Below are 17,357 nucleotides of genomic sequence, written 5' to 3' on the forward strand. Positions count from 1 at the left end.
TTTCAGGGGCTCAATGGCCACAATAGCTAGTAATTCCCATAATGGACAGAAGAAAGATAGCCCCTGTCCATTATCATAGATTTCCTAAAGGAAATCAGTCTTGAATGCTTATTGGAAGGGTTGATGCTGAAGCTGAAACTCCAATACTTTGGCCACCTGATGCGAAGAGCTGACTTATTGGCAAAGACCCTGATGTTGGGAAAGATTGAAGGCTGGAAGAGAAAGGGATGACAGAGGATGAGATGGTTGGACGGCATCACCGACTTGATGGACATGAGTTTGGGTAAACTCTGGGAGTTGGTGATGGACAGGGAGGCCTGGCGTGCTGCAGTCCATGGGGTCGCAAAGAGTCAGACATGACTGAACGACTGAACTGAACTGATTATCATAGACTACGTTATTGGACAGAATTGGATTAGCCTGTCATTCATCTTTGTACTCTGGCACCTAGAACCCAAGGAGAATTTGTTGACTTCCTAATACTAGTTGGCTTAGTTAGAGAAAAGAGACCGAGCTCAATTACTGTTTCCTGCCTCTCCCACCACCCTCTCTGTAATCCAGGCTTTCTTCCCAGCTTATCTTTCTTACCAACTCCTTCTAGACAGACCAAAGGCATACCTGCGTTTGATCTCTGTCCCTCAGTCTCTCTCTCTCTCTCTCATTCTCTCTGTTCTTTCTATGTTTGTTTGAATGAACATGGTATCACTGAAGTGTCACTGAACTCTCAAGAGAGTGTCCAGGAATATGATTATTCTGTCTGGTATCTAGTGAGGACATATTCAGAAGGGCTGAGGTGGTGAGATAACTGGGGTGCTCTGGATGTCTAATTTTGTCATTCAGACAGGAAAAGGAGGGAAGTGGGAAGCCATTGGATAGTTGTATGAAGGGTTAACTCACTTGGCTCTCCTTAGCCAATAAATAGGGGAGAAAATGTGGAGGAAACCAACATTTATTAAACCTCCACAATGATCTAGGTACCCCCCAGCAACCATAAAGTATATTTTATTTTCTGCACTTAATGGAAATTATGCAAAAATTTAGGCAATTAAGATTTAGAAAGGTTATATGATTTGTTCAAGGTCATATAGCCCATCAGAAGCAGAGCTGATATCTTAAAACCAGTCTTCTCTTGAAGTACCTAAACTCTCTCTGTTACTGAATAGAACCTTGCAAAAATTGGATGGGCTGGAGATTTAAGCTGTGTACTGAGGGAATGGTCCTAAACAGTGTCATCACAAATTCCCGACTCCTTATCTACGTCCTGTGAGGAGGAAACGTAAGCCAAGGCTCTGCTAACTCATGGAGTGCTCTGGGGGAAAAAAGAGAGAGGAGGCTGTGAAATAATCTGTTAATTTTGTAAAATGCATTTTGTGTGACTTTGCTACCTGCTCTACAGGCTAATCAAGGGCAAGGTCTTCGGATCCTGATTGGTACAGAGTTCATTTGGAGGCAGAACGCTATCTACTTTCTTAACTGTTCATCTATGACTTAGGGCATGGATATTGCCATGGCAAGTTCTTTGACAGTCTTCGTTTTCTAAAGTTCTGATTGTGAGCTATCCCCACAATATGAAAATCAAAACGTCTTCATGGCACAGGTATTTCTGACATTGTACTTACATTTACAGGCAGGTTATGCATGCATGCATGCTCAGTCACCTCAGTTGTGTCTGACTCTTTGGACTGTAGCCCACCAGGCTCCTGTGTCCATGGGATTCTCCAGGCATGAATACTGGAGTGGGCTGCCATTTCCTCCTCTAGAGACTCTTCCCGACCCGGAGATTGAACGTGCATCTGCCTGCATCTCCTGCATTGCAGGCAGATTCTTTATCCACCCAGCTACATAGGAAGCCCAGGTTAGAGGCTTTTTAAATCTTTCACATGCATTTCAAATCACTCTCACTAACATCCTGTGAGTCAATATAATCGTTTCCTTTTTCCAGGTGTGCAAAATAAGTCATGGGCAGTTAAGGGGACCACACAAAATCAAAGGGAAGCAGCCCAGGACCTCTGCTTTCTCAATCTGTTTCTCATTTTGTTCCATGAACACTAGGAAATAAAGAAAAAGGTAAATTCAAAATCCAGAGCCTTCTGTGTCTATAACCTTGGTCCTTTTCCCTTCTTCCTTATGTCTTACTCTTAGCTTGGAAACCTCTAGCTTCCAAGTTGTGGATGTTTTTGAAGGTCTTGTGATGACAGAAAACAGTTACAGGTCACCAATGTCTGGCCATGTGGAAGACACGGAGCATAGAAGCCCACGTCCTGCCCCAAGGTGTAAAAACTTCGGACATAATTCTTCACAAACTGTTAGCTAAAAGCCAATCAATGCACTCAATAATTATCCTGCAGAAAGGCAAACTAATGGCTTAACAAATTTTTTCCCCACCAAATTCAAAGACCAAAGTGGTCTCAGGTTTAAACTGCTCAGATTAAGAAAAGAGCAAAGGCACAACATTATATGGTAAATCATTAAAATAATATATATATACATATATATATGGTAAATCATTAAAATAATGTATATGTGTATGCTATGCTATGCCAAGTCACTTCAGTCGTGTCCGACTCTGTGCGACCCCGTAGATGGCAGCCCACCAGTCTCACCCGTCCCTGGGATTCTCCAGGCAAGAACACTGGAGTGGGTTGCCATTTCCTTCTCCAATGCATGAAAGGGAAAAGTGAAAGTGAAGTTGCTCAGTCGTGTCCTACTCCTAGCAACCCCATGGACTGCAGCCTACCAGGCTCCTCTGTCCATGAGATGTTCTTATATATATATAATATATATATGTGTGTGTGTGCTAAAGCTAAATATGTATAATGCTAAATATATATGTAAATAAGTGTATATATATATATATATATATATTATTAAAAAAAAAAATTCAGTTAAGCCCAGTTCTCTTCCAGAGACAAGTAAATAAACTAAGGCCCATTTAGGGACTAGAACTCAACCTTCATATCTCTGTTCATTGATTTGCCAAGCCAAGAGATGAGAGCATATCTGAATATGATATTCAGGTGCAAACCAGAACTATTAAGGACTATTAGTATTAATTGATATTTCAAATAAAAGAGTCATCCATCCAGCAAATATTTAATGAATTCCTATTTCATGCCTTATGCCCTCTGCATGGTTGCCTTACTGATGCACAAAAATAAAGACATACAAGATAATCTAAACCCCCAAATGAAGATTTCCTTCTCCCTCAGTGTGGATTATCCAGATAACTGCTTCAGTACTCCCCTTCATGGGACTCTGCTGATAAAACTTTAATTATCCTTTAAGAGCACAGGCATGAGGAAAGGCAAACAAAGCCACACTCTCCTTAGATATTTCCCTAGAGGGAAACCCCCAACACTGGAAAGGAACGAAGAACCACCCCCATCAAGAAATTTGCCTTCAGAGGGCCAGGACTGGTGAGAAGTCTTTTTATAACACTTTCTAGGACAGCATTAGAGCCATTAATTATCTAATCCTCTGTGCCTTATTAGCCTTCTTCAAACCCTTTAGATGCCTCTAACTCCCTTATCCTAAAGGCCTCAGAATTGGGGCTACTGGTCCTTTGGTCCCAATTAGGTCCATGTGTAGCATATTGTGCTGCAAACCTCTTCAGTGTATTTATACTAATTATGAACATTAATTACAGGGCAGCCCTGGGAACTCAATGCCCATTCCAAAGTCATGCATGGAGCTAGGCAGACTTATAATCTTGGAAGCACACAAGGCCAGTCCAGATTATATGAGGTCAAAGAAGGAATCAAGAAAAGATGAAGAAACAATCATAAAGGTGAGAACTTCTAAGAACAAGGGAGTTTTGAGTGTCAGAGGGAAAAAAAAAAAAAGGCAGCTATCCACTTAGTTTGCATAAATGGTACACAGAGTCAGGGCTAAACATCCAGCCAAAGACTTCTAAAAGCCTTCTTCTCTTAGGTCAGAGTTTATCTCAGGAGACCAGGATGAGCTGAGTCTGCAGATGATGGTTATATGACTTTAGCTACAGGAAGAACAGAGTTCAAAGCAGGGATCAGGAGAGGGCTATATAGTAAACATCCCCTATAAAGATATTTTAAAATAATATTCATTCATTCACAGAATGCATACAATGTGCTAAGTTCTATAAAAAATTTAGTGTGTAACAAACATTTACTGTGCATTTGTAATATCAGACACAATTCTAACCATTTTACATGCATTCAGACTTTGATTGTTACAACAGGTAGGTAATATTCAGTTCAGTTCAGTTCAGTACAGTCGTGTCCGACTCTTTGCGACCCCATGAATGGCAGAACGCCAGGCCTCCCTGTCCATCACCAACTCCCGGATTTCACTCAAACTCAATGTCCATTGAGTCAGGTGATGCCATCCAGCCATCTCATCCTCTGTTGTCCCCATCTCCTCCTGCCCCCAATCCCTCCCAGCATCAGGGTCTTTCCAATGAGTCAACTCTTCGCATGAGGTGGCCAAAGTACTGGAGTTTCAGCTTCAGCATCAGTCCTTCCAATGAACACCCAGGGCTGATCTCCTTTAGAATGGACTGGTTGGATCTCCTTGTAGTCCAAGGGACTCTCAAGAGTCTTCTCCAACACCACAGTTCAAAAGCATCAATTCTTCAGTGCTCAGCTTTCTTCACAGTCCAACTCTCACATCCATACATGACCACTGGAAAAACCATAGCCTGACTAGACGGATCTTTGTTGGCAAAGTAATGTCTCTACTTTTTAATATGTTACCTAGGTTGGTTATAACTTTCCTTCCAAGGAGTACATGTCTTTTAATTTCATGGCTGCAATCACCATCTGCAGTGATTTTGGAGCCCCCCAAAATAAAGTCTGGACACTGTTTCCACTGTTTCCCCATCTACTTCCCATGAAGTGATGGGGATGATGATGCCATGATCTTAGTTTTCTGAATGTTGAGCTTTAAGCCAACCTTTTCACTCTCCTCTTTCATTTTCATCAAGAGGGTCTTTAGCTCCTCTTCACTTTCTGCCATAAGGGTGGTGTCATCTGCATATCTGAGGTTATTGATATTTCTCTGGACAATCTTGATTCCAGCTTGTTCTTCATCTAGCCCAGCATTTCTCATGATGTACTCTGCATATAAGTTAAATAAGCAGGTGACATCCTTTTCCTATTTGGAACCAGTCTGTTGTTCCATGTCCAGTTCTAACTGTTGCTTCCTGACCTGCATACAGGTTTCTCAAGAGGCAGGTCAGGTGGTCTGGTATTCCCATCTCTTTCAGAATTTTCCACAGTTTATTGTGATCCACACAGTCAAAGGCTTTGGCATAGTCAATAAAGCAGAAATAGATGTTTTTCTGGAACTCTCTTGCTTCTTCCATGATCCAGCGGATGTTGGCCAATTGATCTCTGATTCCTCTGCCTTTTCTAAAACTATCTTGAACATCTGGAAGTTCACGGTTCGCGTATTGCGGAAGCCTGGCTTGGAGAATTTTGAACATTACTAGCGTGTGAGATGAGTGCAATTGTGCGGTAGTTTGACCATTCTTAGGCATTGCCTTTCTTTGGGATTGGAATGAAAACTGACCTTTTCCAGTCCTGTGGCCACTGCTGAGTTTTCCAAATTTGCTGGCATATTGAGTGCAGCACTTTCACAGCATCATCTTTCATGATTTGAAATAGCTCCACTGGAATTCCATCACTTCCACTAGCTTTGTTCGTAGTGATACTTTCTAAGGCCCACTTGACTTCACATTCCAAGATGTCTGGCTCTAGGTGGGTGATCTCACTATCATGATTATCTTGGTCATGAAGATCTTTTTTGTACAGTTCTGTGTATTCTTGCCATCTCTTCTTAATATCTTCTGCTTCTGCTAGGTCCATACCATTTCTGTCCTTTATCGAGCCCATCTTTGCATGAAATATTCCCTTGGTATCTCTTGATTTTCTTGATCTTCTTTTCTTGAAGAGATCTCTAGTCTTTCCCATTCTGTTGTTTTCCTCTATTTCTTTGCATTGATCACTGAGGAAGGCTTTCTTATCTCTCCTTGGTATTCTTTGGAACTCTGCATTTAGATGCTTATATCTTTCCTTTTCCTTTGCTTTTTGCTTCTCTTCTTTTCACAGCTGTTATTAAGGCCTCCTCTGACAGCCATTTTGCTTTTTTGCATTTCTTTCCCAGGGGTATGGTCTTGATCCCTGTCTTCTGTATAATGTCATGAACCTCCGTTCATAGTTTATCAGGCACTCTATCTATCAGATCTAGTCCCCTAAATCTATTTCTCAACTTCCACTGTATAATCATAAGGTAATATTATTATCCTCCTTTTATAGATGAGGAAACAGAGGCATAGATAACTTAAGGTATAACTTCTTGATACTTAGTTTCCAAATCCAGGCAGTAGGAGTCCAAAGCCCACAGTAACAAACACTGCTCTTCTGCTTGGCCTGGGTGTGTGCATGCGTGAAGTCACTGCAGTTGTGTCCGACTCTTTGTGACTCTGTGGACTATAACCCCACAGGCTCCTCTGTCCATGGGATTCTCCAGAAAGAAATTCTGGAGTAGGTTGCCATGCCCTCCTCCAGGGAATCTTCCTGACCCAGGGATCATACCTGGGTCTTTTGCATCTCCTGAATTGGCAGGTGGGTTCTTCACCACTAGCGTGACCTGGCACACACACACACACACACAGCCTAGTAAATTTAGATATATAAATAATTATATTGAGTACAACATGGGAATACTACAGAGGCTTGGATGACATTGGATCCTACCCCTTCATGTGTAAACAAGGGCATTGCTCCTTTGTCTTCTATGTGATCAAGTTTTCTTTCTCTACTATTTTCTCATTAACATATAAATATACTGTAAAACTCTCTCAGTATAAAAGAAAATCTTTTAATCTATCTCTTTCTAATGACTGATCTTTAAAACAAGAAGAACAAAACAAAATCAAACAAACAAATGAGTAAAAAGCCTTGGAGGGGTTTTCTTTACTATCTCGTTTCCCAGAGGCATGGCCTGTGGGATCCTAGTTCCCCAACCAAGGATTGAACCTGAGCCCCCTGCAGTGGAAGTGCAGAATGCTGACTGTTGGATCACCAGGGAATTTCCCCATTCCCTCTTAATCCCATTTCAATCAGTTTATTCTCTCTACCATACCTGATTTCCCAAAGGCTCAGCAGGTAAAGAACCCCCTGAAATGCAGGAGACTTAGGAGATGCGGGTTCAGTCCCTGGGGGAGGAGGAAATGGTAATTCATTCCAGTATTCTTCCCTGGAAAATCCCATGGAGAGCGGAGCCTGGCAGGCTACAGTCCAAGGGGCTGAGAATATATCACTGAACAACTGCATACAATGCCAGTGAGCAGTTTTCACTCTTCTGCATTTCCTCTGCAGGATTTGACATTGCAAATCACTCCCACTTTCCTACAACCTTCTCTTCCATGACTTGACAGAATCCATATTCTATTCATTTTCTTCCTACCTCGTTGGCTGCTCCCTTTTAGCCTTCTCTGCTGGACATGGCTCACTGATAAAGAATCCGCCTCTCAATGCAGGAACCACAGGAGACATGGGTGCAATGCCTGGGTCGGGAAGATCCCCTGGGTCGGAAAGTTCCCCTGGAGTAGCAACCCACTCCAGTATTCTTGCCTGGGAAATTCCATGGACAGGGGAGCTTGGAGGGATATAATCCATTGAGTCACAAAGAGTTGGACACAACTGAGTGACTGAGCATGCCCTGCTGGACTCAGACCTCAGATCTCTTCCATTTTGACCCTTTTACTGTGTGTGATCTCAATTTTACCCACGATGGCAATAGTTGCCACATTTTATCAAATCTAAGGGACAAATTGTTTCACCTTTTACATTTCTGAAACAAGATACATCCTAGAAGTGCTGTCATCACCTCGGTCTTGACTTAAGTCTTCCTTGGTTGCACTGCGAGACCTTAGTCATTGTTGTTGACACTTTCCTAATTCAATAGAAATTTTTGGGTTAATGGTACTACACATGTTGGGTTTAATGCAGTTTAAAATGAACTTAAAATGAATACTGTGATTTTGCATTAAAAGAATATTATTACATATGCAGAAAACCATAGAAGTAGCATAATATGAATGAATGTATGCTGACAAAACTTCAAATTCTTTTTTCAAAGCAATAACCAAGTGCTTTATAAAGCTTTAGAGAGTATGATACCTTCAAAAAAAGCTCTTTCATATTTTGTTACTGAGATATTTGCAAAAGAATTACTTCTGATATACTTATTAATGTAAATGGCAGACAGTAAAGAATCTGCCAGCAATGAAGGACACTTGGGTTTGATCCCAAGACTTGGGTTGGGAAGATCCTCTGGAGAAGGGAATGGCAACCCACTCCACTATTCTTGTCTGGAGAATTCCATGGACAGAGGAACCTTGGTGGGCTACAGTCCATAGGGTCTCAAAGAGTCAGACACTACTGAGTGACTTTTACTTTCACTTTCTCCCTAAAATTAAGAACAAGGTAAGAATAATAACCTCAGATATGCAGATGACACCACCCTTATGGCAGAAAGTGAAGAGGAAAAAAAAAAAAAAAGTGAAGAGGAACTAAAAAGCCTCTTGATGAAAGTGAAAGTGGAGAGTGAAAAAGTTGGCTTAAAGCTCAACATTCAGAAAACGAAGATCATGGCATCCGGGACCCATCACTTCATGGGAAATAGATGGGGAAACAGTGGGAACAGTGTCAGACTTTATTCTTCTGAGCTCCAAAATCAGTGCAGATGGTGACTGCAGCCATGAAATTAAAAGATGCTTACTCCTTAGAAGGAAAGTTACGACCAACCTAGATTGCATATTCAAAAGCAGAGACATTACTTTGCCAACAAAGGTCCATCTAGTCAAGGCTCTGGTTTTTCCTGTGGTCATGTATGGATGTGAGAGTTGGACTGTGAAGAAGGCTGAGCACCGAAGAATTGATGCTTTTGAACTGTGGTGTTGGAGAAGACTCTTGAGAGTCCCTTGGACTGCAAGGAGATCCGACCAGTCTATTCTAAAGGAGATCAGCCCTGGGTGTTCTTTAGAAAGAATGATGCTAAAGCTGAAACTCCAGTACTTTGGCCACCTCATGCGAAGAGTTGACTCATTGGAAAAGACTCTGATGCTGGGAGGGATTGGGGGCAAGGAGGAAAGGGGACGACAGAGGATGAGATGGCTGGATGGCATCACTGACTCAATGGACGTGAGTCTGAGTGAACTCCGGGAGTTGGTGATGGACAGGAGGCCTGGCGTGCTGCGATTCATGGGGTCACAAAGAGTCGGACACGACTGAGCGACTGATCTGATCTGAAGAAAGTCTGCTTTCACCACTTCCTTTTTTATCTTGAAGTGGAGCAGTAAGAGAAGAAAATATTAATGAAATGGCATTCTGATTTGAATTAAAGAGTAAACTAATTTGCTGATTATTGGACAGTGTACATATGATTTGCTTTATATGAAACTCTGGAAAAGACAAAGTCTCAGTTCAGTTCAGTCATTCAGTCGTGTCCGACTCTTTGTAACCCCATGAATGGCAGCACGCCAGGCCTCCCTGTCCATCACCAACTCCCGGAGTTCACTCAGACTCACGTCCATCAAGTCAGTGATGCCATCCAGCCATTTCATCCTCTGTCGTCCCCTTCTCCTCCTGCCCCCAATCCCTCCCAGGATCAGGGTGTTTTCCAATGAGTCAACTCTTAGCAAGACAAAGTCTAATAGTGACAAAATGACAGATTTCCTGGGACTAGGAGTAAGGGAGATTGACTAGGAAGTTAAAAATGTTTTATATGCAATACAAGCAATATACCAAGACATGTAATGGAGAAAAGTAATATTTGAATAACATAAAATATAAATAAATAAGATATGGTATACTTGTGAATTGGAGAAGGGAATGGCAACCCACTCCAGTACTCTTGCCTGGAAAATCCCATGGACGGAGGAGCCTGGTAGGCTGCAGTCCATGGGGTCTCTAAGAGTCGGATACGACTGAGCGACTTCACTTTCACTTTTCCCTTTCATGCATTGGAGAAGGAAATGGCAACCCATTCCAGTGTTTTTGCCTGGAGAATCCCAGGGACAGGGGAGCCTGATGGGCTGCCATCTATGGGGTCGCACAGAGTCCGACACGACTGAAATGACTTGGCAGCAGCAGCATACTTGTGAATGGAAATACTCAATTATAGGAGGATGACAATTCTCTCCAAATGAAAAGAAAATTTCAAGGCAATTCCATAAATATTATAACAGAAATTTTCATGAAAGTTGTTTAATGCTAAAACTGATAGAGTAAAGACATCTAAGGGGATTAAGATACGAGGATTCACTGTACATGTTTATTAGTGCTTATCAAAAAATGTATGGATTAAGACAGTGAGACACTGGTATAAGACTAGTCCAAAGGACCCAGGCAACAAGCTCTCACCTATATAAAGCATATTATAGAGTGATATTTTACATTTAGTAGAGCAAGCATACTGTAATGAAGAGACGTTCCAGTCTTTGAAAATGTGTGCATATACATACGGGCTTCTCAGGTGGTGGTGATGGTAAAGGACCCGCCTGCCAATGTGGGAGACAGGAGACATGGGTTTGACCCCTGGATCAGGAAGATCCCTGGAGGAGGCATGGCAACCCACTCCAGTATTCCTGCCTGGGGAATCCCACAGACAGAGGGGCCTGGAGGGCTACAGTCCACGGTGTCACAAAGGGTCTGAGAGACTGAAGTGACTTAGCACACGACACAAAGATAACATGGTATTTCTATTCCACATCATTTACAACAAATTAATTCCAAATACAGTTAAAACCTAAACATAAAAAGCAAAATTCTATTTTTAGAAGACAGCATAGTAAAATATCTTTACAAACTTGTAGAATAGGAATTTCCGAAGCAAGACACACACACACACACACACACACACACACAAAACTTAAAAAAAAAACTGACAACTTTGAATATGTTAAAATTAAATATTCTGCCCAACTCAGAATATAAAGGAAGTGAAAGAAAAACTATCTGTAACACATACAGAGATTAGTAACTAGAATAGTAAATACTCCCCTAAAAAGTAAGATAAAGATCATCCAACTAAAAATAACGGAAAATTTATTTGGACAGAAATGTGGAATAATAATGCAGAAACATGAATGCTCAGTAAACATATGAAAAGAAGTTCAACCTCATTTGTAATAAAGGAAATATAAATTAGAACCAGAAGGTGTAAATTAAAACCACATTGTGGGGAATTGTGAACTACCATTCAGTGCTTGTGAGTATAAAAATTGGCACTTTGGAAGGCGATTTGGCACAATCTAATATAATCAAGGCTAGGAATACTTTATCCAGTGACTCTGCTCACAGAGAATTTCTTGCATTGTGTGCTCATGTAGATATACAAGAATGCTTACTATAGCATTGTTTTTTAATGGAGGAAAAAAAAAAAAACACTTCGATATCTCAACAAATGAGGGATAAACTGTAGTGTAGTCACAAAATAAAATGCCACTCAGATAATGAAATAAGCTCAATGCTTCTGTACCGAGAACCCTGCTCAGCGTTATGCGGCAGCCTGGATGGGAGAATGGATACATGTACATGGATGACTGAGTCCATTTGCTGTCACCTGAAGCTATCACAGTGTTAATTGGCCACACCCTAAAGCAAAATAAAAAGTTTTAAAGAAGTAAAATACATTAAATGAAAAAAGCAAGTTGCTTACAAATACATGATGTGTATATACGAAATAATTAACTATAAGTACAATTTATATGTATTTAAAACTGCACGAAGTGATACTATATATGATTGTAGGCCCATCAACAATTAGTAAAAGTGTGAAAAGCATACCTTGATACACCATCAGCTCCAGAATGGTGCTTGCCTTCGGTACGGGGGAAGGTGACTGAGACAGATGAAGGTCAATGTCTCTGAAAATAAAACAGATGTGGGGCCAATACACTAATGTGTGAACATTTGTTAAATTTAGATGTTGGACTTACTGGGTTTCTTATATGATCTCCAGTTTCCTTTATTCATTCCAAAGATTTTCTTACATAAAATAATAAAATTTCAAACTGAAATTCAAAAATTCCAAACTGCAAATGCAGCCTGCTTCAGGTGAGAGTCTGCCTAGAGGGGAAAGAAGTGTTTCATGGTTTCCAGGGAGCTGAGGGTTGGAGCTTTGCCCTAGATTAGGTGTTGGTGGTCACACAGCTGCTCCTGCTGGCTTCTGAGATCCCTGCATCTGCTCTTGGTTCTTCAGCTTGTCCACACCTCTGTACAGAGTCCCTGCATTAAATTAGCTTTGGATGAATCATCGCGTGTGTTTTTATTTTCCTGCTGTGACCCCACCTGTTTCCTCCGTGAGGATGATGGACAATGAAGCCCTATACTTTCACACATTTGTGGAACACAGGAGTGCTTCCCTGGTGGCTCAGATGGTAAAGAATCCATCTGCAATGTGGGAGACCTGGGTCCGATCCCTGGGTTGGGAAGACCTCCTGGAGGAGGGCATGGCAAACCACTCCAGTCTTCTTGTCGGGAGAATCCCATGGACAGAGGAGCCTGGCAGGCTACAGTCCGTGGGGTCTCACAGAGTCGGACACGACTAAGTGACATAGCACAGCACAGAACACAGAGTAGAATGACTGGACATCATGTCAAGGAAGGTGGCCTCTCCTCCTACCCCGCTTTCCTGTCTGTGGAGAGTCCTTCCTCACACTTACATGAAGCCAGGAGAGAAACACTAGTCAGAGCCGACACTGTAGCCAGCCACCCCGGGAACTGAATCCCAACCCTGTTGCTTATCCAACCCTAATGGAACCCAACCCTTAGCTGTGAGATCTTGGGAAAATACCCTCTCTGCTCTCTTCTAAAAAGAAAGTGAAAGCCTTAGTTGCTCAGTCGTGTCTGATTCTTTGCGACCCCACGGACTGTAGCCCGCCAGGCTCCTCTGTCCATGGGATTCTCTAGGCAAGAATACTGCAGAGGTTAGCCATTCCCTTCTCCAGGGCATCTTTCCAATCCAGGGATCAAACTGGGGTCTCCTAAACTGCAAGCAGGTTCTTTGCAGCCTGAGCCAGCAGGGAAGCCCACAGATGAAATAAAACAGTGAGTGTGCAAAGAGTCACCAAGCATATGAACCCTCACGTGAGCAACACTCTCCAGACTGTGAGTCCAGGGGTTTAATAACAGCAGATAGGTCCTGTGGCTGGCAGTCTGTCTCCTCCCTCTCACTAGCTTACTTTATCTCTGATCAGCTTGATTGCTTCCTTTGTACAGAGCCTCCTAAAGGAGCCAGTGCTGTAATAACAACAACAAACAAGTTAGGAAGAATTATTCTTCTGTCTCTCTTGTAAATGTCGACAGGTTCCATCCTTATATTACAATCCCAATTAAAGTGAAATTCCCCACTAAGCCATAAACCTAAAATGAAAAAAACCCTACAGGGATGAATAAGCCTTTTCCGTGAACAAACCTGCTATTTATCCTTTTTTTTTGTCACTGCTTATGTGTGCTCAAATCCCCGCTGAACCCATCTTGCAAGCAGATGAAGAAGAAAAGCTATGGGCATCCATCCGTGGGTCTGTCAAGATGTTACTTGTAACGAGTCTCCCATGGATTTGATTATTATTGGGTATTAATTATTAATGGTATTTCCTGCAGGAGGCCAGCAGTAGGCTTCTCTCTCCCCAACCTCTATTTTGAACTGGAATTAAAAATAACCAAAAATCTCCCCCAGAGGAGCCGGAGGAGAAAAAGGCAGGAATCAAGGATATCCCTCCCAGTCTTTCACCACTAGCACCACTTGCTCTTCTAAAGCTGATCTTGTAATTAAGTGTTGGGGAAGCCGACCTGCACGGAGCCTCCTGGGCCTCCTCCTGGGCCTCCTCCAGCCGCAGCCCCTCTCTCAAAACCACAAAGGAGAAACAAAGCGCCCTTCTGCCTACACCGCTCTTCTCCCGGCCTCACTGTCCTGCTCTAACCTTGCCTTTTTGGCAATTAATTTCCTCTGATGGCTATGTTAATTTTTATGGCTTCCTAATGATCAAAAATATTTGGTGGATTAACATCATTTAACTTTCCTCTCCCTGTGGGGTTGGGAAGTTGGGGGGCAATGTGAGGAGAGACAAGGCGGGGCTCAATGGTGAGAAAGAGCTGGAAAAGGCAAGGATGAAACTTACAATTCTGTGCCAAGCATGTCGAGGGGACAGTGAAAGATGGACACCCAGGAAACCCTGGAGAAATTAAAAACCAAAAGAAATAATAACAATAAGGCTGAAAGATCAGAATCAGAGCACCCCCTCTTGCCCCCCACACACATGATTTTATCCTTCATTCATGGCCAACAGCCCATATGTTGCTTCCTAGACATGTTTTAAAGACGGCCACACCTGTCGGGTGTCTGGGAGGTTAAGACAGAGCAGATGTTGAGATTTGTGTCATGGAAAGGAGACCTGCTTCCTGTCTGGCAAAAAATGGCTCATTCATGAGTGTCCTGAAGGGGCCCCTTCTCTAAGCCATGCTCCCCTCTTCCATAAGACGGTGGTCCCCGAGTGGTTCCACAGATGGGAAGATGGGATTTAATTTTACTGGCTTTCAATCAGAACAGAACAATGTGTTTAATATCCCTGCAGTGTAAGTGAAAGAAAGAGATTCATGACCTCATGGGTGGTGAGGGATTCTCATATATATAAACATAGAAATCCCAGTGGAGAACATGGATAAATCTAGGTTAAGATCTCCGCCTGCTTCCCCATGCTGCTACTTGAAGTTCAAGCCTTTCTGACGAAGGGATGGCACTCACCAAGAGAACAGCTGAATTAATACAAAGGTAGTTGGGTGCCCTGAGCTTAATCCCAGAGCAGGGTGATTTGGTGGCCGTGTCAAGGGAGGAAATAAATGCCTCTGGTTGGCAGCTGTGTGAAGTAGGCGAGAGCCTTGCAAAAGAAGCCACTAAGCTTCCACTTTTAAGTTTCACTTAAAATCTGGGAGGTAGTAGTCATATGGTTTTAAGTCTGCTTACAAAGAGCAGCGCTCCGTGTACACTGGGGAGAAGATTTGGAAGTCAGCAGCCTTACAAAGAGCAGCACTCCATGTACACTGGGGAGAAGATTTGGAAGTCAGCAGCCCAAAATGCTATAGGTAGTTGGGTTCAGTTCAGTTCAGTTTAGTCACTCAGTCGTGTCTGACTCTTTGCGACCCCATGAATTGCAGCACGCCAGGCCTCCCTGTCCATCACCAACTCCCAGAGTTTACTCAAATTCATGTCCATTGAGTCAGTGATGCCATCCAACCATCTCATCCTCTGTCGCCTCCTTCTTCTGCCTCCTTCTGCTCCCGCCTTCAATTTTTCCCAGCATCAGGGTCTTTTCAAATGAGTCTGCTCTTCGCATCAGGCGGCCAAAGTATTGGGGTTTCAGCTTCAACATCAGTCCTTCTAATGAATATTCAGGACTCATTTCCTTTAGGATGAACTGATTGGATCTCCTTGCAGTCCAAGGGACTCTCAAGAGTCTTCTCTAACACCAGAGTTCAAAAGCATCAATTATTTGGTGCTCAGCTTTCTTTATAGTCCAACTCTCACATCCATCCATGACTACTGGTAAAACCATAGCTTTGACTAGACAGACCTTTGTTAAAAAAGTAATGTCTTGCTTTTTAATATGCTGTCTAGGTTGGTCATAGCTTTTCTTCCAAGGAGTAAGCATCTTTTAATTTCATGGCTGCAGTCACCATCTACAGTGATTTTGGAGCCCAAAAAATAAAGTCTGCCACTTTTTCCACTGTTTCTCCATCTGTTTGCCATGAATTGATGGGACTGGATGCCATGATCTTTGTTTTCTGAATGGTAGTTGAGTTAGGAGAGTAATATTGTGTGTAATCATTATCTTTTGCAATTATTCTAATTACATTATTTTTATAATGATTGATGTGTATGTGAGTGTTTGTGTGTGTGTTTCTCTACCTTTGGTGTGCACTTAGGAACTTGTGAAAAATGTGAATGCTTGGGACCCACTTTTTTTTTAATTAATGAATTAGATTTATTTTAAAAAATGAACCAGAGTTATGGTAAATTCATGCTGAAGCATTCCTAAAAAGATTTCAGAAAGAACATTAACACACATGCCTGAAAACTGTAGAAGACCAATGGGATTGTTCAGAAGCTAGACACTGCTGAAGGAAGCTAAGCTGAAGAGCGTCCCCTGAGGTCAGCATGGTACCAAAAACTGTAAACGGGTGCTATATTTTTAAAAGCATTGTGAAAAAAAAAATAAATAAATAAAAGCATTGTGGACTGCCACACATTTGTACACATTGCTTCCCACGGCATTTATAAGCTGATCTATCTTTGTCCACTTGGCTACATAACAAAACGCCATAAACAGGGTGGCTTAGAAACAATGGAAATGTTTTTCTTACAATTCTGGAGGCTGAGAACTGCCAGATCAACTGAGCCCACCTCCTGGTTTGTAGACAGCACATTCTTGCTGTGGCTTGCTTCACAAGTGGCGGAGGAGACAAAGACCTTTTTATTTATATTTATAATTATTTATACTGGAGTATAGCTGATTTGGGCTTCCCTGGTGACTTAGAGGGTAAAGGTCCCCCTGAAATGCGGGAGACCCAGGTTCAATCCCTGAGTCGGGAAGATCCCCTGGAGAAGGAAATGGCAACCCACTCCAGTACTTTCGCGTGGAAAACCCCATGGATGGAGGAGCCTGGGAGGCTGCAGTCCGTGGGGTCGCGAAGAGTGGACACGACTGAGCCACTTCACTTTTACAGCTGATTTGCAATGTTGCATTAGGTTCAGGTGTACAGCAAAGTGGTTTAGTTAATACATACACCCCTTTTGACCTCCTAACTAAGGAAATAAAACGTCCAGTCCTGCCGCAACTTAACCTGGCTTTCTCAGCTCTGTCTACATGGTGCGGTCTGCATTATACTCATTCCAAACTTTTTCTAAAAGAACACTTCCTTCTATATAATTTTCCTGAAAACATTTTGCAGCTATGCATACATATGATTCTTTTCCATAAAAATATTTTTAAACTTTGTACCTTTCTCTCTTAGATGTGCTTTTCAGTATACAAGTAATAAAGCCCAGTGTTTCCAGAATCCCAGCTTGTTCCTCTCCATTTCTCATAGATATTTACACACTTCTACATCACATCAAGGGTGAGTCTATGCCTACACACAACTAAGTATGTAAATTTGGTTAAATTAGTTTTAAAAAATCCACTGTTAATCATATCTGTGGTTGATTGAATGAAACATTTGGGAGGATTAAGGAAAAAAACAAGAAACCTTTATTCAGTGTGTATAACTGTTAGTCAAGAGAGTTGGCTCAGTTGTTACTGGGGATGTCAGAGT

Source organism: Bos taurus, chromosome 16, assembly GCF_002263795.3.
Source record: "Bos taurus isolate L1 Dominette 01449 registration number 42190680 breed Hereford chromosome 16, ARS-UCD2.0, whole genome shotgun sequence".
NCBI lineage: Eukaryota > Metazoa > Chordata > Mammalia > Artiodactyla > Bovidae > Bos > Bos taurus.